The sequence below is a fragment of the Lipotes vexillifer genome, unplaced genomic scaffold, assembly GCF_000442215.2.
Source record: "Lipotes vexillifer unplaced genomic scaffold, Lipotes_vexillifer_v1.1 scaffold803, whole genome shotgun sequence".
Lineage (NCBI taxonomy): Eukaryota > Metazoa > Chordata > Mammalia > Artiodactyla > Lipotidae > Lipotes > Lipotes vexillifer.
The window spans coordinates 274,831-293,123 of NW_006780273.1; the positions used below are offsets into that span (position 1 = coordinate 274,831).

Below are 18,293 nucleotides of genomic sequence, written 5' to 3' on the forward strand. Positions count from 1 at the left end.
TATATGCAAATCAAACAGTGTGATACACCATATTAACAAACTGAAGGAGAAAAACCGTATGATCATCTCAGTAGATGCAGAAAAATCTTTCTACAAAATTCAACACCCATTTATGATAAAAACCCTGCAGAACGTAGGCACAGAGGGAACTTACCTCAACATAATAAAGGCCGTATATGACAAACCCACAGCCAACATCATTCTCAATGGTGAAAACCTGAAACCATTTCCTCTAAAATCAAGAACAAGACATGGCTGTCCACTTTCACCACTATTATTCAACATAGTTTTTGAAGTTTTAGCCACAGCAATCAGAGAAGAAAAAGAAATAAAAGGAATCCAAATCGGAAAAGAAGAAGTAAAGCTGTTACTGTTTGCAGATGACATGACACTATACACAGAGAATCCTAAAGATGCCACCAGAAAACTACTAGAGCTAATCGATGAATTTGGTAAAGTAGCAGGATACAAAATTAATGCACAGAAATCTCTTGCATTCCTATACACTAATGATGAAAAACCTGAAAGAGAAATTAAGGAAACACTCCCATTCACCACTACAACAAAAAGAATAAAATACCTAGGGATAAACCTACCTAAGGAGACAAAAACCTGTATGCAAAAAACTACAAGATACTGATGAAAGAAATTAAAGATGATAAAAAGAGAAGGAGATGGGGCTTCCCTGGTGGCGCAGTGGTTGGGAGTCCGCCTGCCGATGCGGGGGACACGGGTTCGTGCCCTGGTCCGGGAGGATCCCACATGCCGCGGAGCGGCTGGGCCTGTGAGCCATGGCCGCTGGGCCTGCGCGTCCGGAGCCTGTGCTCCGCGGCGGGAGAGGCCACAGCAGTGAGAGGCCCGCGTACCGCAAAAAAGAGATATACCATGTTCTTGGATTGGAAGTATCAACATTGTGAAAATGACTATACTACTCAAAGCAATCTACAGATTCAGTGCAATCCCTATCAAACTACCAATGGCATTTTTCACAGAACTAGAAGAGCCAAAGCAATCTTAAGAAAGAAAAGCGGAGCTGGAGGAATCAGGCTCCCTGACTTCAGACTATACTACAAAGCTACAGTATGGTACTGGCACAAAAACAGAAATATAGATCAACAGCACAGGATAAATAGCCCAGAGATAAACCCATACACATAAGATCACCTTATTTTTGGTAAAGGAGGCAAGAATATACAATGGAGAAAAGACAACGTCTTCAATAAGTGGTGCTTTGAAAACTGGATAGCTACATGTAAAAGAATGAAATGAGAACGCTCACAAACACCATACACAAAAATTAACTCCAAATGGATTAAAGACCTAAACATAAGGCCAGACACTATAAAACTCTTAGAGGAAAACATAGGCAGAACACTGTAAAACATATATCACAGCAAGATCCTTTTTGACACACCTCCTAGAGAAATGGAAATAAAAACAAAAATAAACAAATCGGACCTAATGGAACTTAAAAGCTTTTGCACAGCAAAGGAAAACTTAAACAAGACTAAAAGACAATCCTCAGAATGGGAGAAAATATTTGCAAATGAAGCAACTGACAAAGGATTAAACTCCAAAATTTACAAGCAGCTCATGCAGCTCAATATCAAAAAAACAAACAACCCAATCCAAAAATGTGCAGAAGACCTAAATAGACATTCCTCCAAAGAAGATATACAGATTGCCAACAAACACATGAAAGAATGCTCAACATCACTAATCATTAGAGAAATGCAAATCAAAACTACAATGAGGTATCACCTCACACTGGTAAGAATGGCCATCATCAAAAAATCTACAAACAATAAATGCTGGAGAGGGTGTGGAGAAAAGAGAACCCTCTCGCACTGTCAGTGGGAATGTAAATTGATACAGGCACTATGGAGGTTCCTTAAAAAACTAAAAATAGCACTACCATACGACACAGCAATCCCACTACTCAGCATATACCCCGAGAAAACCGTAATTCAAAAAGAGACATGTACCACAATGTTCACTGCAGCACTATTTACAATAGCCAGGACGTGGAAGCAACCTGTGTCCATTGACAGATGAATGGATAAAGAAGATGTGCCAGGGACTTCCCTGGTGGCGCAGTGGTTGAGAGCCCGCCTGCCGATGCAGGGGACACGGGTTCGTGCCCCAGTCCGGGAGGATCCCACATGCCACGGAGTGGCTGGGCCCGTGAGCCATGGCCGCTGAGCCTGCGCGTCCGGAGCCTGTGCTCCGCAATGGGAGAGGCCACAATAGTGAGAGGCCCGTGTACAGCAAAAAAAAAAAAAAAAAAAAGATGTGCCACTAATATACAATGGACTATTACTCAGCCATAAAAAGAAATGAAATTGAGTTATCTGTATTGAGATGGATGGACCCAGAATCTGTCATACAGAGTGAAGTAAGTCGGAAAGAGTAAAACAAATACCGTATCCTAACACATATATATGGAATCCAAAAAAAAAAAAAAGTTTCTGAAGAACCTACGGGCAGGACAGCAATAAAGACGCAGACACAGAGAATGGACTCGAGGACACGGAGAGGGGGAAGGGTAAGCTGGGACGAAGTGAGAGACTGGCATGGACATATATACACTACCAAATGTAAAAGAGATAGCTAGAGGGAAGCAGCCACATAGCACAGGGAGATTAGCTCATTGCTTTGTGACCACCTAGAGGGGTGGGATAGGGAGGGTGGGAGGGAGACGTAAGAGGGAAGAGATATGGGGATATATGTATATGTATCACTTTGTTATAAAGCAGAAACTAACACATCATTTTAAAGCAATTATACTCCCATAAAGATGTAAAAAAAAAAAAAAGAAAGAAACTGGATGAGGTCAAGCAGGTCTAGATCCTGTATAGGGCTAGCTTACAGTTTCCTTGGGAATTTTTGGCAAAAATCTGATGTTGGAGCCTAAGAAGTATGTCCATTGGGTTAGTGAGACGGGCAGTGTGCAGTCAACGTAGGAAGGAGGATGAAATCCTTGAGATGAATGTTTCCCTTTCTAGGCCTGTCAGGCATAGAAAAACCATGGACTAGTCTGTGTCCAGAATTCATTTATACTACGGAATGAGAGCAACTAACATTTCTTTTATTTTGTTTCCTTTGCCCTGATAAGGCCTAGATGGAGGGAATCCTGCACCATCTTAGACCACAGAGGTACGACGACTTTTCAGGAGGTTTACTGTATGGATCATATTCAAGAATGTGAAATGACTCAAAATGAAATTTTAGGAAATGAGACTTGAAAACAGAAATGCTAAAGTGAAGTACGAGGATCATATAAGAATAAATTCATCATGACAGAGTCTTATCAGACCATGGTCAGAAGGTCAGGGGTTACTGCCCGGGGGTGGGGGTCACACTATGGTACACCCCATTTGTACCCCACTTACCTCTTCTCAGGTGTAAACCTGGAGAGCGAGCTCCTGCAGAGGAGGGATGGACTGACCAGTCTGACGGTGCTGGGCAAGGCGTTTCTTCCACACGCCAGCTGGCAGGCTGGGGTCTAGGCTTCCATTTGGTCTTACCAGTCTGCTCCCCAGCCCATGAACTGTATCATTTACCCAGATGTCCATGCCTTGTTAGGATCTGTGGACTCACCACACTCTGGCCCCTCAGTCTGTGTACAACAGCTCTGCAGAAGGTCAGCTGCTCATCCTCAGCTCTTAGCTTCAGCCAGGTGTCCACAATTGTCAACACCCAGCTCAAAAGTGGATTTTAACGGGCAAGATGGCGGTGCCCGTGCGGAGGCGCACAGCCTGCTCGGCCTGGTGACCACCCTGGGCCTGGACTCCAGGAGCCTGGCGGCCAGACCTGGATGACCCGCTGACCCTTCGCTTGGCAGCTGGGGCCGCGCTACGCGGCTCCTGGCGCCGCCTCCAGGGTGGCTTCTTTACGGCCACCGCGGGAACAGCCGCAGAACCCGCAGGCTGAGGGGCGCGAATGGTACCCGAGCCTGGGGGCCAAGCGGGAGTCACTGCGGGTGCGGCAGCTGGGCGAGGAGCAGAAGCGTCAACCGGGTAGCAGCTCATGGAAGAGCGCATGGCCAAAGTGCCCCAGAGCGGTGAGAATCGGCAGCGGCGGCAGCAAAAGCGGAAGGAGAAGTACCACGTGGACCCGAGCAATGCCCGCCTCCGGAAGCTGCCGCAGGACTGGGACAAGTAGCATCGCAAGCGCCTCAAGGAGGAGAAACATGGGCACGAGCTGCCGCAGTCGCCGCTTCGGCAGCCCAGGACCCAGCAGGCTCTGCAACACCCAGCTCCTGAGCTGAGTTCTCACCCAAAAAAACCTGCCGCCTGATAGCCCCAAGCCCCTCCCCCCACGCCGCCAAAAAAAAAAAGAAAAAAGGGCTCTAATTGCCACAACCTCGGCATCTCTGCCTCCTTTCCCGTAACTCTCATAAGTGAGTGCCTTCTTGTTCTGCCCCCATTCAGTATCAGCATGTGTGTCAAACAGACAGGCTGGGAGTACTTTTTCCTGGGATATTCTAATAGGTAAGATCACATCTGCCTTTACGTCTGCTGTTCTTTGACTGGAGTGTGTTAAGAGCTGTGTTTGAATTTGTGTGATATTCAGCCTGATTCATCTTATTCTGACTGCACTGAATAATTGTTTAGAAGATCTAACTTACTGCAGCCTGAGACTGAGACTGCCAGACAAAAATCACTGGCTTTATATATTAGACAAATACAAATGATTCTGTGGGTAAATATTTTTGTACGTCTGGCTAAATGCATGAGGAAAAGCAGTGACCTACTTAATTGTGCCTTCAGTGCAGTGTTATGCATTAAAGACCCCTGCACTGAGTGCAGTGTTGTTTCCGAGCATCCCTCCATTAAAAAGAAAAAAATTCTGATAAATATATTTTCTGCCCTAATTTCAAACCCACAAAGCTCATAGAAATAGCTTTTATTTATTTAAGAAATAAAAAGCATGAACATAGCCCAAAATAATAAAATGCAGAGAAGTATTAACTCACTGTGTGTCTCTGCATCCCTCCCTACTCATTGCCCCATCCGCAGAGACAGCTTTCACCTCTTCCGCTCAGAGATGTTGTGACTGTTCATGCTTATTTATTCTTTAATTTGTCCATTTTAGGACACTGTATATTAACTTCCTGCTCAATAGTAAATTCAACATTCTTATAACCATTCAATCTTGTCTTTCTTGTTCCCCCATCTCCTAACTTTTATGGTTCTATAAATATTTTAGCTTCCATTTCAGCTGTCTTTATAAAAATTTTAAAATACATCCAAACTTATTTTTCTTTTCATCAGTGTGAGCATCATATCTGGTACAACATATTATAAGATAATGCTATTGGTGGACCCCTCTTCCTCTTGCCCTACCAGATTCTGACAGCTCCCATGTTACTTTGTCATTGCCAAGGCAGCTGACACTTCTCCTCTATACCTTAATTATGCATGCTGGGCTTAGTTGGTTGATTTACTCCAGTATTTGAAAACCATTTAAGACCCCTGCACTGAGTCACAGGCCTGTACAATCAGGTGAATTCTTCTACTCTAAAGCTATGTGACACTGGGTACAATCCAAGAATTTCTAGACCTCCACTATGCCATATGGTAGCCTGTATCCCTATGTGGCTCTCTGAATTTAAATTAAAATTAAAGGCAAATAAAATTTAGAGTTCAGTCACACTAACCATATTTCAGGTGTACAATAGCTGTGATGTACAATGTACAATGTGGCTAGTGGCTACCATTTCAGAGAGTGCATATATGGAAATTTTCCATCATCATGAAAATTTCTATGTCTGCACTGCTAGACTATGGGTTCTCAATAAGGTGAGGTGAGGAAGATCAACTAGATGATTTCCAAACTGCTTCCTGACTCTAAACTTCCACGGTTCTGTAACTGAATGCAACTTTTCCCAGAGTTGCTGAGGAAACCCTCCCCAAAGCCAAGATTGGTTTTTAAAAAGTGCAGAAAAAACGTGGCAGGGAAAATAAAGAGGTGTTTCAGGGAGAGAGGGCTCAAGACAGAAGGGAAGGAATATAATCCCATCAGAGATCTGCTTCAGAATAACAGAGTGGGGGATTTACCAAGTATTCAGGCTTAGATTACATGCTGCCTTTCTATCACTGTGATGTGTGTTCATGAAACTCGTTCAAGGTTAGTCTAGCATATGCCACGTGATGTCTCATTTTCCCTTTTCAAGCCTTTCCTCCCCACTTAGCCATTTTTACTTGATTTTATATTCAGACTTGCGTGCGTTAAAACAAATGAGAACCATGTACAACTGAGAAGACTGAGACTTAGTGCCATCGAAGTTAGAAATGAGGATGATTTGCTTCTTGTCAGTTTCATGACACTAATCATTTTGGTGGCAGCAGCACTGTAAGCAAAGAACTGATGTGTGCAAATAAATTTTACTCATAGGAACAAATTAAAGGAGATCATGTGTGTAATTTGCCTGTTTCCGTGCCAAGTACCTGGAGATGCTTGGTAATTAGCTATGTAGTGTTATAACCAGAGGACCAATGTCTCAGAGCAAAAAGGATATCTCGAATCCCTTGTGTCAAGAGGCAACCTCATCCTGGTGCAGTGCTTCCCCTGGGAACTACTGGCTTTCAGTACTGTGGGAAGGCAGATGGGGCTGGGAGTGTGGGTAGGAAGGAAGAGATGGAGAAAGAGAAGGAGTGAAAATGATATCATAGAAGGACCTAAAATAGAGAAGGGAGAAGATTATTGAAGCAAATGAGTAAATGCTAGCTTCTCCACTATTGTAAAAATAGGCAAAATATCATTGGCACACCAGCAGTATGCAGATGGCAGACACTCTTAAGTGGGTCTTTAAACGGATTAAAGTTTCTGCTTCTATGATGTCTTAGTGCCACTCTATCCCTCCTATGCACCTAGCACAGTGCCTGGGACATATTAAGTGGTCAGTAAATGAGGAATGGAATTGGTACCATTGCATTGGTCCTATGGCATTCACAGAGTTTCATGGCAGCACGGAAGTGTTCTGACAATTGGGGAGTTCTGTAACCTTAGCATCAGACCTCACTGTGATGTCACTCTAAGGATGTACAGGTCTCAGCTCCTGCGGGGTCTTCGAGCTTCCTTCTCAGTGAAATGAAGATCATATTACATGTCAGCACCACAGATTTGGTTTTGCTTTTTTTTAGCAATGCAAACAAATCTCTGAGATCCTACACTAAGAAATTATTAAAATGATATGAATGTATTTATGAAACATTTCATCTCCAAGGCCTCAGCATTGATAAGCAGAAGATGGTTAAAGGCAGTGAGGGTAATTTATTTGAAAAAGAGAAGTCAGACTGATAGACTAAATGATGTTCAAGGACCTTAACCATGTTATACATTTTACATCATTTTCCACTTGCCCTTCCTCATATCCAAACCCTACCTTCTCTGCCAGGCCCTGGTCCCTGGAGGTCTGACCCCTTACATCACCAAGCTTCCCTTACCCTCTGGGTTCTGACTGGGTTCCCCAATGGGCTTTCCTAGCAGGAGTCTGGGACAGAGAGAGGTCAAGGTACTTATCCCCTAGCTGTCTCCTCACCTCAGTGTCTCAGCTGTATTAGGAACCCAGTACCTCTAGAATGGCCTTACATCAGGTGGTCTCAAGTTTTCAGCTTCAGCTCTCACCAGTCTCTGTTTCCTCTCCTTGCCCTTTCAGGCCTCTGAGTGGTAAATGGTTTTCTACTTTCACTAATCCCTGGGAGCTTCAGCATCACTTGTACAACCCAACCTCATCTCTGTAGTCACTTAATTATGTTGTCTTTGAAATTCCAACTTTCTGTTTTATACTAAGGCCCTGAGGGATTTTTGAAGTGCTCAGGTTGTAAAGAGGTCCACAGCCCACTTTTTGTTTGTTCTCAGGGCTCAGAGTGAATGGTGAAAAACATTCTCTACCAGAGGTGGAGATGGTTGGAAGAGAAGTCACATGTATGCAGAGGTGTTTCTACCTTGAGTGTGTAATGGGGTTGGGGGTCAGAGCAGTTCAATTCAGCGTCAAAACAGAGAGCATCAGTGTAATGACGTGGTGAATCTAGTTTTAACCTTGAATCCAGGTCTAGTTAATTTTTTTGACCCGGTTTTTGAGCCGGGTCCCAATCTTGCTCCACAGGGTAAGTCCACCCTTTCTCTGCATACCTCTGTGAACCTGCAGATACCAAGCTGCTATTTCCCATTACAATGCTCAATCCACCCAATATTTGAGGCCAAGGATACCTCCTACTGCCACTTCCCTAGGGTCCTGGCTGGTTGCTGAGCTGTCTGCTACTGGCCTTCTTCCAAAACGTCCAGAGTCATCCTCACACTACAAAGTACATCTGTGCCTACTCACACACATAAACTTTCGAAAAACAACTCCTCCAGATTCAACCAGGTCACAAGCTGTCCTGACTGGTCTCCCAAAAGATGCACGAAGCTTCTTATTCTTTCTGATTTAATCTTTTTTTACATCTGCCATGACAGAAGCTGTCACTGATGGATTCCAGACGGGTTTGTGATATTTTTACTGGAATTTAAGACACAGAGGTCTATCCAATGACTGTCCCCAAAAAGCAGTGAGAGAAGCTGTTTGAGCCTGAAGGTAAAGGCAAACTTACATCCAAGAAAAGATTTCTTCTTACAGTTGCAAATGCAAACATCCAAAAGAAATGGGAACAGACAAGAGCCCTCTGAAAGCAGCTGTTATGTAACATTTGCTGACCAAAATCTGATTCCGTCTCCCATTCAAATACTGCAATTTAAAGGAAGGCTAAATGAACATCTATATTCAGAACTCTCTAGAGAGTTTGGGACATTTTAATACTGAGTAGAATTTAATGACTCTTTAGATACTAATAATGTCATTTGCTGCTCTTTATTGTTCTGTGGATAAAATGTTTCCTGGGAAATGGACCTTGAAAGTAGGACCAATAAGGACTTGGCTTCTCAAATGAAACAGACAACATCTGTGCCTCCTGGAAAATAATTGCTTGTAAGTCTTAGTTGTCATATGGTAGCATATAAGGGCCTAAAATGAGACAAAGCAGAGAACATAGACTCTTGGAATGCAGTCTCCTGACCTCAGGAGGGAGTCTCCTCGAACATCATATGGGAACCTTTCTGAAATGGGAACATTGAAAGGAAATGAGTGAGTGAGTGAGCGCATTGGTCAGAGTAAGAAGGAGGATGGCGCTTTGTAGAGCCCTAGTGCAGCTACTGTTCCATTTTCATGTTGGGGAATTTCATGTGCTTTTCCTCATTCAATTCTCACAAGGACTGCATGTGCTAGGAATAATGCAGTTTAACAAGAAAAAAAAGAAAGAAAGAAATTAAGACTCAGATTATAAATAAATTGCCCAATTTCACACCATTAGTGTTAGATGTAGAGTTTAAAATGTGCTCCATTGTCTCTGGTAGATTACATCATCAACCTCAATTCTGCATCCTCTCTGTAACTACATCTTTTGCCATTGACCGCTGCAGTGCTCTGTGGAGAGCAGGGCACGCGTCTTTTGGGTTCTACTGTACAGCTCTGTGTGGCCAATAGAACTCTTAAAGTGATGATCTGTCAGTTCTGCCTCTGACCTCAACCAGGCCTTATGTCTTTAAACTTGTGCTCTGAAGCCTCTGTCACCATGAAGAAAAGAACAGGCCCGGGCTGCCCACTGGACCCAGAAGAAGGATGAGAGACATGTGAGCAGACAGAGGCTCCCTAACCAAGTCCAGCCTAGATGTCTAGACAGCTGCAGACATGTGAGTCTATCCAAGATCATACAAGCCTAGAGCAGTTTTACTCCACAGTCAGATTTATCGTTGCATGTCATTGAAGTTTATGGCGGGTCATAATGGACAAAGAGCTAACTTATGCATTGTTTTGGAGTTAGACTACTGGTTTTCAAGAGTTTATCAATGAAGCCCATTAATCAGGTCAACGTTTACTAAGAAGCCTAAAGTGTGGGACTTTGCCGGTTGTCCAGTGGCTAAGACCCTGCACTCCCAATGCAAGGGGCCCAAGTTCGATTCCTGGTCAGGGAACTAGATCCCTCATGCTGCAACTAAAGATCCCCGTGTGCCACAACAAAGATCCCACACATGGCAATGAAGATCCTGCATGCCACAACTAAGACCCAGCTCAGCCAAATAAATAAATAAATAAATAATAAATAAATATATATATATATTTTTTTTTTTTTAAAAAGAAGCCTGAAGTGGGAAGCATATATAAGTGAGCAGATTGTTATGATTTTTACTAAAGGTGGCTTTATTCCTAGCCACCCATGAAATGTGCTCTAACCTAGTTCCTTCCATCCATGTGGATACAACGAACGGCATGAGGAACCCTCAGCACAGGAGGTGACTGAGAATGTATCATTTTTTGCTCATATCCTAGGAGTGAAAGCTCATTCTCAGGATTATCTGATGCTATGTTAGCAAGTCTCTGATAGGCACTCTGCCCCAGGTAACTTTACTGCAAAAGTTCAATTTCCAACCATATTGGTCCTGCTTTTTTTGAGCCATATTGGTGAGACCCATCTAGGCTTGGGATATATTTACAATTGCTTTTGTGAATTTAGTAGCTTAGTGGCTCCGATGAAGGCATTTTCATAGCTTCTACAATTTCTCATCTTAAAGAAAACCAATACATTTGCCCATGAGAGAAAGAATGTATTCAGTAGAATTATAAAGATCATGGACATCAGAGCTGAGAATGAGCCCTAAAACTGCCCCAAGCTGTGTGACTTAGGGCAAAGCATTTACCAATTCTAGATCTTGATTATTCTCATCAGTAAAATGGAGGTAAAAATACCATACCTTATCTCGCATGAGATAACATGAGGAAAGTAATGAGCACAGAGTAAAGGCCCAGTGAGTGTAGCAAAAAGGGAAGAAGACATTAGAGCTAACTCAGCATAGGCCAGTGAGGGTGTACCCACAGTCTGCAGCCTAGGCTCTTCCATGAGCTGCCATTAGAGCAAAGAGTCAGCGAGGTTTTGTTCTGAGAATTCTTTATTCATGCTGAATCTCGACAGACCTCTCTCTGTCACTCATGTCTATGCCACTTCCCCAAAGAGACAACTCTGCTTAGAATGTGTGAGCTCAATTAACTGTGGCTCAGCATATTTAGGAGGGGTGAGCATGCTACTTTAATTTACACATATATAAATTAAATACATTTATATATTATATATAATTATATATTTATTAGATATAGATAATATATTAAATATATGTTTATATATTGTATATTTACATTTTTGATATTTATATTAAATATTATATATCGTATATCTGCACTTCACAAGTTAAAATTATATTTTGATTATCTTGAAGTTCTAGATTTTTTGTGGCAGTGAATCTATGAATTGTTTCAAATAAGAATAAAAACATCTGCATAAGCTCTTACTTATATGTTCCCTCCCTTTCTGTCTCTCTCTCTCTCTCTCTCTCTCTCTCATAACCATACCATACATTAAAGTGTGACTGGGAATCTAAAATTAAGCTGACATCAAATTCCACTACAGGTTACAAGGCAAAAACGTCTCTGTGCATGTAATGCTTTCCATTTAAAGGTAGAAACTGAGATACAGTTTAATAACTGAGAAATTGATGGAATTCGCTGTCCGGCACTGGCTCACATCACTCGCCCTGCTGGCTTCATTATCCCTGGCCCTTCACACCAGGGAAGCAGTTAGACTTATGAGGAAGAAGCAAAAGAGTTAAGTGAAGAACAAAGGTGAAAAGAACTAATAAATTCATTTCATTTGGTAGATTTCCAGCCAGTTGGTCCCCTTTAATGGGTAGAGGGAAGTGAGAAGAAAGCCAGGCTGAGTGACTCATCAGATCCCACGACATGGGAGAATTAGATTTAAGTGAAAAAGGATGTTTCCTAGGAAACTACATGATCAGCTGGTGAAACATCAAACAAGTGCAATTTCTTCACAACAACCATGACTAAATTGATCTACCTCGGCCGGCTTTAGCAGTAGGGGGGAGGTTAGCTGCCTTTTGTGTTTTCTTAGTTACTGTCATCAAATTGTCTATGATGGGACAGCTGCAGTTGCTGTGTTTCTGACCTTTTATAAGGATAGCCACGGCATTTGCTGTTAAGTAATTGGAAAACAGTTTTTCTTTTTTTCCTATTTCCTGTCTCTCCCCCCACGTCCCCCTAAACCCTTGGAACACACATCTCTTCATCACCCCTTTCTAACTTTGATAGAAGCTCCTAATGCTGTCCTCGCAGCAAACCACAAGATTCAGTCATTAGAACCACTAAGAATATCCTCCCAGCTTTAGTCATCCAGGGGTCTAAATTAACTTACTCTCTTTAACCATGACAGTGAAGGATCTGTAATTCACACTAATAGGGCAAGGGAGGTCAGTCTGGATTAGAAAATGCTCTGCAAATACATGGAAACTCTTTTTAAAAATAGAGTTCATTACCACAGGCACATAGGGTGTTTATCTCAAATACATTAACACTATAGTCTAATCTATATCTTTAGCTTAAAAAAGGTTTATAATTAGCAGGCTAATTGGTCAGAGAGCAGAGCTTTGTCATTCAAAGCAGTTAATTACTCATTAAATTCTGAAGGTTTTCGGGAGTCACAAATTTGAATCCTGTGTTTTGGAGGAGGGAGCCGCTGGCCCCTCTCACAGCCTCAGGACAGCTGGAAGCCACACCTGGATGGGGCTTTGAGGGTCTCTGCCTCTTGAATGACAACTCCTGTTGTTGTATTAACAGCAGCAGTTAAAACTGAACCCACTTGTTGGGTCAACTAAAATTTGTTTAGTGTCTAGTGTACATTGGACAGTGTTCAGATTGTTAGTACTAAGACAGAGAAGACTGCCCCTCCCCAAAATGACCCTCTAGTAGAAGGAAGAAGACAAGATAAAAATTCAACAAACAAAAGAAATTCAAAAAACATGTTAATTTCAGATACTGGTAATTTCTACAAAGAAAATAAATGAGGGTGATCTGATGGAGTGACTGGAGTAGGGAAGAACTTTGCATCTGTGCTTCTCCAACTGTCTGTGGTCTGTCTGTGTTGAGGATATGTTATTCTTACACCCACTGCCTAACCTATTATGGGCCAAAACTTTTGTAAAATACAATATAAATAACTTACCAAAAATTAAATCCAATTTTTGTAATTATTAGATTCAATAGACATAAAATTACTCCATCAAATTGCCATAAAATTTCCTGAATGTTTATTCTCAGTGACTGTTCTTTTCCAATCACAGACCACTAACAAATGGATTGCAGAGGCCCCTGTCCTTTGAGAGTAACTTACACATGGGATAGTCAGGGAAACCCCTGGAGGTCCAAACACTTTGTTGGAAATTAGTCACCTACTATATAGTACATAGAAGGCTCTTAATAAATGTTATTTGATTAGCAGTGGTTTAGTTAGGACTGTAATATTTCAAATCATTTAACATTCTAAATTGTCTTTTGGATCTAACTGGGTTTACAGCCATCTCCAATTTTAGTATTGTTTCTAAGGCAAAAATATGTTTACAATTCCAACTAACCATCTTCAAAACAATTTCTCTACCACAATTTCACTTAATGTAGCTACTACATATTGAGTGCTTTACCCTGCACCAGGTATTATGGTAAGCATTTTACATATATAATGTCATTTGAATTTCAAATAACCCTAAAAGCAGAAATTATTATTGTCCTTTCATACGTTAGGCAACAAAAATTTTTACGTATGTGCCTAGAGGTGTCATTTTCCATTTACATTTTTTAAGCTCTTGGATTATGTAGTTGTATTACAAAGATGAAAATTGGAGTCAGTTCTGCCAGTGATTAAGTTCATTGAAATTCCGTTAGCTATCTGTGAAATAGCGTCGTGGAGAGTCTAGAGAATGGGAAGCAGCCGTTTCTGCTCTCTTCCCTTTTCAGAGATGATGGAAGACCCAGGAGGAAGTTCGAGCCCAGACACTGGGCAGATGCTACAGAGGTTTTACCTGGAGTTTAGGAGGTGGCAGTTAGACCAGGTGCACTGATCCTGGGAAGGCCCTCCGCTGGTTTTATTTACTCATTTATATATTCCCTTTATTGCCACAATTCTTCTTTTCTCCACCCCACCCTGGTGTGTTCTAATGTGTTCAACATGTCTCCTTGTATTTGTGCATGTTCTTTTTATTTTCATCTTTATTGGAGTATAATTGCTTTACAATGTTGTGTTAGTTTCTGCTGTACAACAAAGTGAATCAGCTATATGTACACATATATCCCCATGTCCCCTCCCTCTTGAGCCTCCCTCCCGCCCTCCCTATCGCATCCCTCTAGGTCATCACAAAGCATCAATCTGATCTCCCTGTGCTATGCAGCAGTTTCCCACTAGCTATCCATTTTACATTTGGTAGTGTATATATGTCAATGCTACTCTCTCACTTCATCCCAGCTTCCCCATCCCCCCCATGTCCTCAAGTCCGTTCGTTCTCCAGGTCTGTGTCTTTATTCCTGCCCTGCCACTGGGTTCATCAGTACCATTTTTTTAGATTCCATATATATGCATTAGCATATGGTATTTGTTTTTCTCTTTCTGACTTACTTCATTCTGTATGACAGACTCTAGATCCATCCACCTCACTACAAATAACTCAATCTCGTTCCTTCTTACGGCTGAGTAATAGGCCATTGTATATATGTGCCATATCTTCTTTATCCATTCACCTGTCGATGGACATTTAGGTTGCTTCCATGTCCTGGCTATTGTAAATAGTACTGAATGAACATTGTAGTACATGACTCTTTTGAATTATGGTTTTCTCAGGGTATATGCCCAGTAGTGGGATTGCTGGGTCATATGGTGGTTCTGTTTTTATTTATTTATTTATTTATTGTTTTACATCTTTATTGGAGTATAATTGCTTTACAATGGTGTGTTAGTTTCTGCTTTATAACAAAGTGAATCAGTTATACATATACATATGTTCCCATATCTCTTCCCTCTTGCGTCTCCCTCCCTCCCACCCTCCCTATCCCACCCCTCTAGGTGGTCACAAAGCACCGAGCTGATCTCCCTGTGCTATGCAGCTGCTTCCCACTAGCTAGCTGTTTTATGTTTGGTAGTGTATATATGTCCATGCCACTCTCTCACTTTGTCACAGCTTACCCTTCCCCCTCCCCATATCCTCAAGTCCATTCTCTAGTAAGTCTGTGTCTTTAATCCTGTCTTACCCCCAGGCTCTTCATGACATTTTTTTTTCTTAAACTCCATATATATGTGTTAGCATACGGTATTTGTCCTTCTCTTTCTGACTTACTTCACTCTGTATGACAGACTCTAGGTCCATCCACCTCACTACAAATAGCTCAATTTTGTTTCTTTTTATGGCTGAGTAATTTTCCATTGTATATATGTGCCACATCTTCTTTATCCATTCATCCAATGATGGACACTTAGGTTGCTTCCATCTCCTGGCTATCGTAAACAGAGCTGCAATGAACATTTTGGTACATGACTCTTTTTGAATTACGGTTTTCTGAGCGTATATGCCCAGTAATGGGATTGCTGGGTCATATGGTAGTTCTAGTTTTAGGTTTTTAAGGCACCTCCATACTGTTCTCCATAGTGGCTCTATTAATTTACTTTCCCACCAACAGTGCAGGAGGGTTCCCTTTTCTCCACACCCTCTCTAGCACGTATTGTTTGTAGAGTTTTTTTTTTTTCCCGGTACGCAGGCCTCTCACTGTTGTGCCCTCTCCCGTTGCAGAGCACAGACCCCAGATGCGCAGGCTCAGCAGCCATGGCTCACGGGCCCAGCCACTCCGTGGCATGTGGGATCTTCCCGAACCGGGGCACGAACCCGTGTCCCCTGCATCGGCAGGCGGACTCTCAACCACTGCGCCACCAGGGAAGCCCTGTTTGTAGATTTTTTTGATGATGGCCATTCTAACTGGTGTGTGGTTTTGATTTGCATTTCTCTGATGATTAGTGATGTTGAGCATCTTTTCATGTGCCTCTTGGCCATCTGTATGTCTTCTTTGGAGAAATGTCTATTTAGGTCTTCCGCCCATTTTTTGAATGGATTGTTTTTTTTTTGGTATTGAGATGTATGAGCTGCTTGTATATTTTGGAGATTAATCTTTTGTCAGTTGCTTCATTTGCAAATATTTTCTCCCATTCTGAGGGTTGTCTTTTCGTCTTGTTTATGGTTTCCTTTGCTGTGCAAAAGCTTTGAGGTTTCATTAGGTCCCATTTGTTTTTGTTTTTATTTCCATTACTCTAGGAGGTGGGTCAAAAAGGATCTTGCTGTGATGTATGTCCTAGGGTGTTCTGCCTATGTTTCCTCTAAGAGCTTTATAGTGTTTGGCTTTACATTTAAGTCTTTAATCCATTTTCAGTTTATTTTTTTGTATGGTGTTAGTGAGTGATCTAACTTAATTCTTTTACATGTAGCTGTCCAGTTTTCCCAGCCCTACTTATGGAAGAGGCTGTCTTTTCTCCATTGTATATTCTTGTCTCCTTTATCAAAAATAAGGTGACCATATGTGCGTGGGTTTATCTCTGGGCTTTCTATCCTGTTCCATTGATCTGTATTTCTGTTTTTGTGCCAGTACCACACTGTCTTGATTACTGTAGCTTTGTAGTGTAGTCTGAAGTCAGGGAGCCTGATTCCTCCAGCTCTGTTTTTCTTTCTCAAGATTGCTTTGGCTATTCGGGATCTTTTGTGTGTAAAATTTCTTGCTCTAGTTCTGTCAGAAATGCCATTGGTAATTTGATAGGGATTGCATTGAATCTGTAGATTGCTTTGGGTAATATATTTTTGTGTATGTTCTTAGCTCAATCAATGGCATTGGCCTATAAATATTTCTCATCTGTTTTGCTTTGTTCTCTCAGCATCCTCTTTTAAAATCAAACTACGTTGCTGTGTGTGCAGCTAATATCTTACTCTAACTGCTGTGGATTCCTCCCATTTTCTTTAACCAACATCACAGAAATGGACACCTAGGTCCATTTTCATAGGAGCAAGAAGAGCTGGATCAGGTTGATACATTTATGCTTCCATGGATATGGGTAAGTACCAGTGGATTGTTCCCCAGAATGACCATGGAACAGCCCCACTCTCTCCAGCAGAGCTCCACATTTCCTGATCTCTCTCAACCTCCTCTATAACTATTGATCTTGGACCTCGCTTTTCCATCATCCCAACAATATCTTTCTCTTTTGTCCTACATTGTGTCCCTCTTTCTCATACCCCACATCTTCCTTTAACTTAATTTATTCCCTTGATGGAACACAGAGTTCAGTAACGTCCTGAAAAAGATACAGTGGAGATACACATTTTGAGAACTTGCTTGTGTGAAAATATCCTTTTTTTTTTTTTTTTTTTTTTTTTTTCTTTTTTGTTTTTGATGGTTTTACAAGTCTGTTGAACACTTTATTTATCACTAAAAATTTGGAGGCTATTGCTTCTAGTGCTGCTGGTGAGAAGTTTCAGGTCATTAGAGTCCCACTTCTACATGTATTACTATTTCATTCCTTCTTTGGGATTTCAAGATTTTTTATTTGTCTCTGGTGTTCTGGGGAACAAATATCTATCAGGATGATGTTACTTAAAATATGTGACCTCCATTTGTTAGGCAATTTGTTTTCTTTAAATGTTCATTTTTCTTTGGATTTTATTTTTGTTTCAGGATACAATGACCTCTGCATTTTCTGCGGATACTTACTATTTTTATTTATTTCCAATTTTATTGAGAAATAATTGACATACATCACTGTATAAGTTTAAGGTGTATAGCATGATGCTTTGATTTACAAATATTGTGAAAATATTACCACAATAATTTCGGCTAATATCCATCATCTCATACAGATACAACAAAAAGAAAGGATTTTTTTTTTTTTTTTTTTTTACTTCATTCATAGTTTTGATGGTTTTACAAGTCTGTTGAACACTTTATTTATCACTAAAAATTTGGAGGCTATTGCTTCTAGTGCTGCTGGTGAGAAGTTTCAGGTCATTAGAGTCCCACTTCTACATGTATTACTATTTCATTCCTTCTTTGGGATTTCAAGATTTTTTATTTGTCTCTGGTGTTCTGGGGAACAAATATCTATCAGGATGATGTTACTTAAAATATGTGACCTCCATTTGTTAGGCAATTTGTTTTCTTTAAATGTTCATTTTTCTTTGGATTTTATTTTTGTTTCAGGATACAATGACCTCTGCATTTTCTGCGGATACTTACTATTTTTATTTATTTCCAATTTTATTGAGAAATAATTGACATACATCACTGTATAAGTTTAAGGTGTATAGCATGATGCTTTGATTTACAAATATTG

General features: G+C 41.2%; 1 pseudogene; it reads left to right on the plus strand.

The window, feature by feature from the left end:
- The first annotated feature begins 3,786 nt into the window (after window positions 1–3,786).
- LOC103075348 (growth arrest and DNA damage-inducible proteins-interacting protein 1 pseudogene) lies at window positions 3,787–4,164 on the plus strand (annotated as a pseudogene).
- The last annotated feature ends 14,129 nt before the right edge of the window (window positions 4,165–18,293 follow it).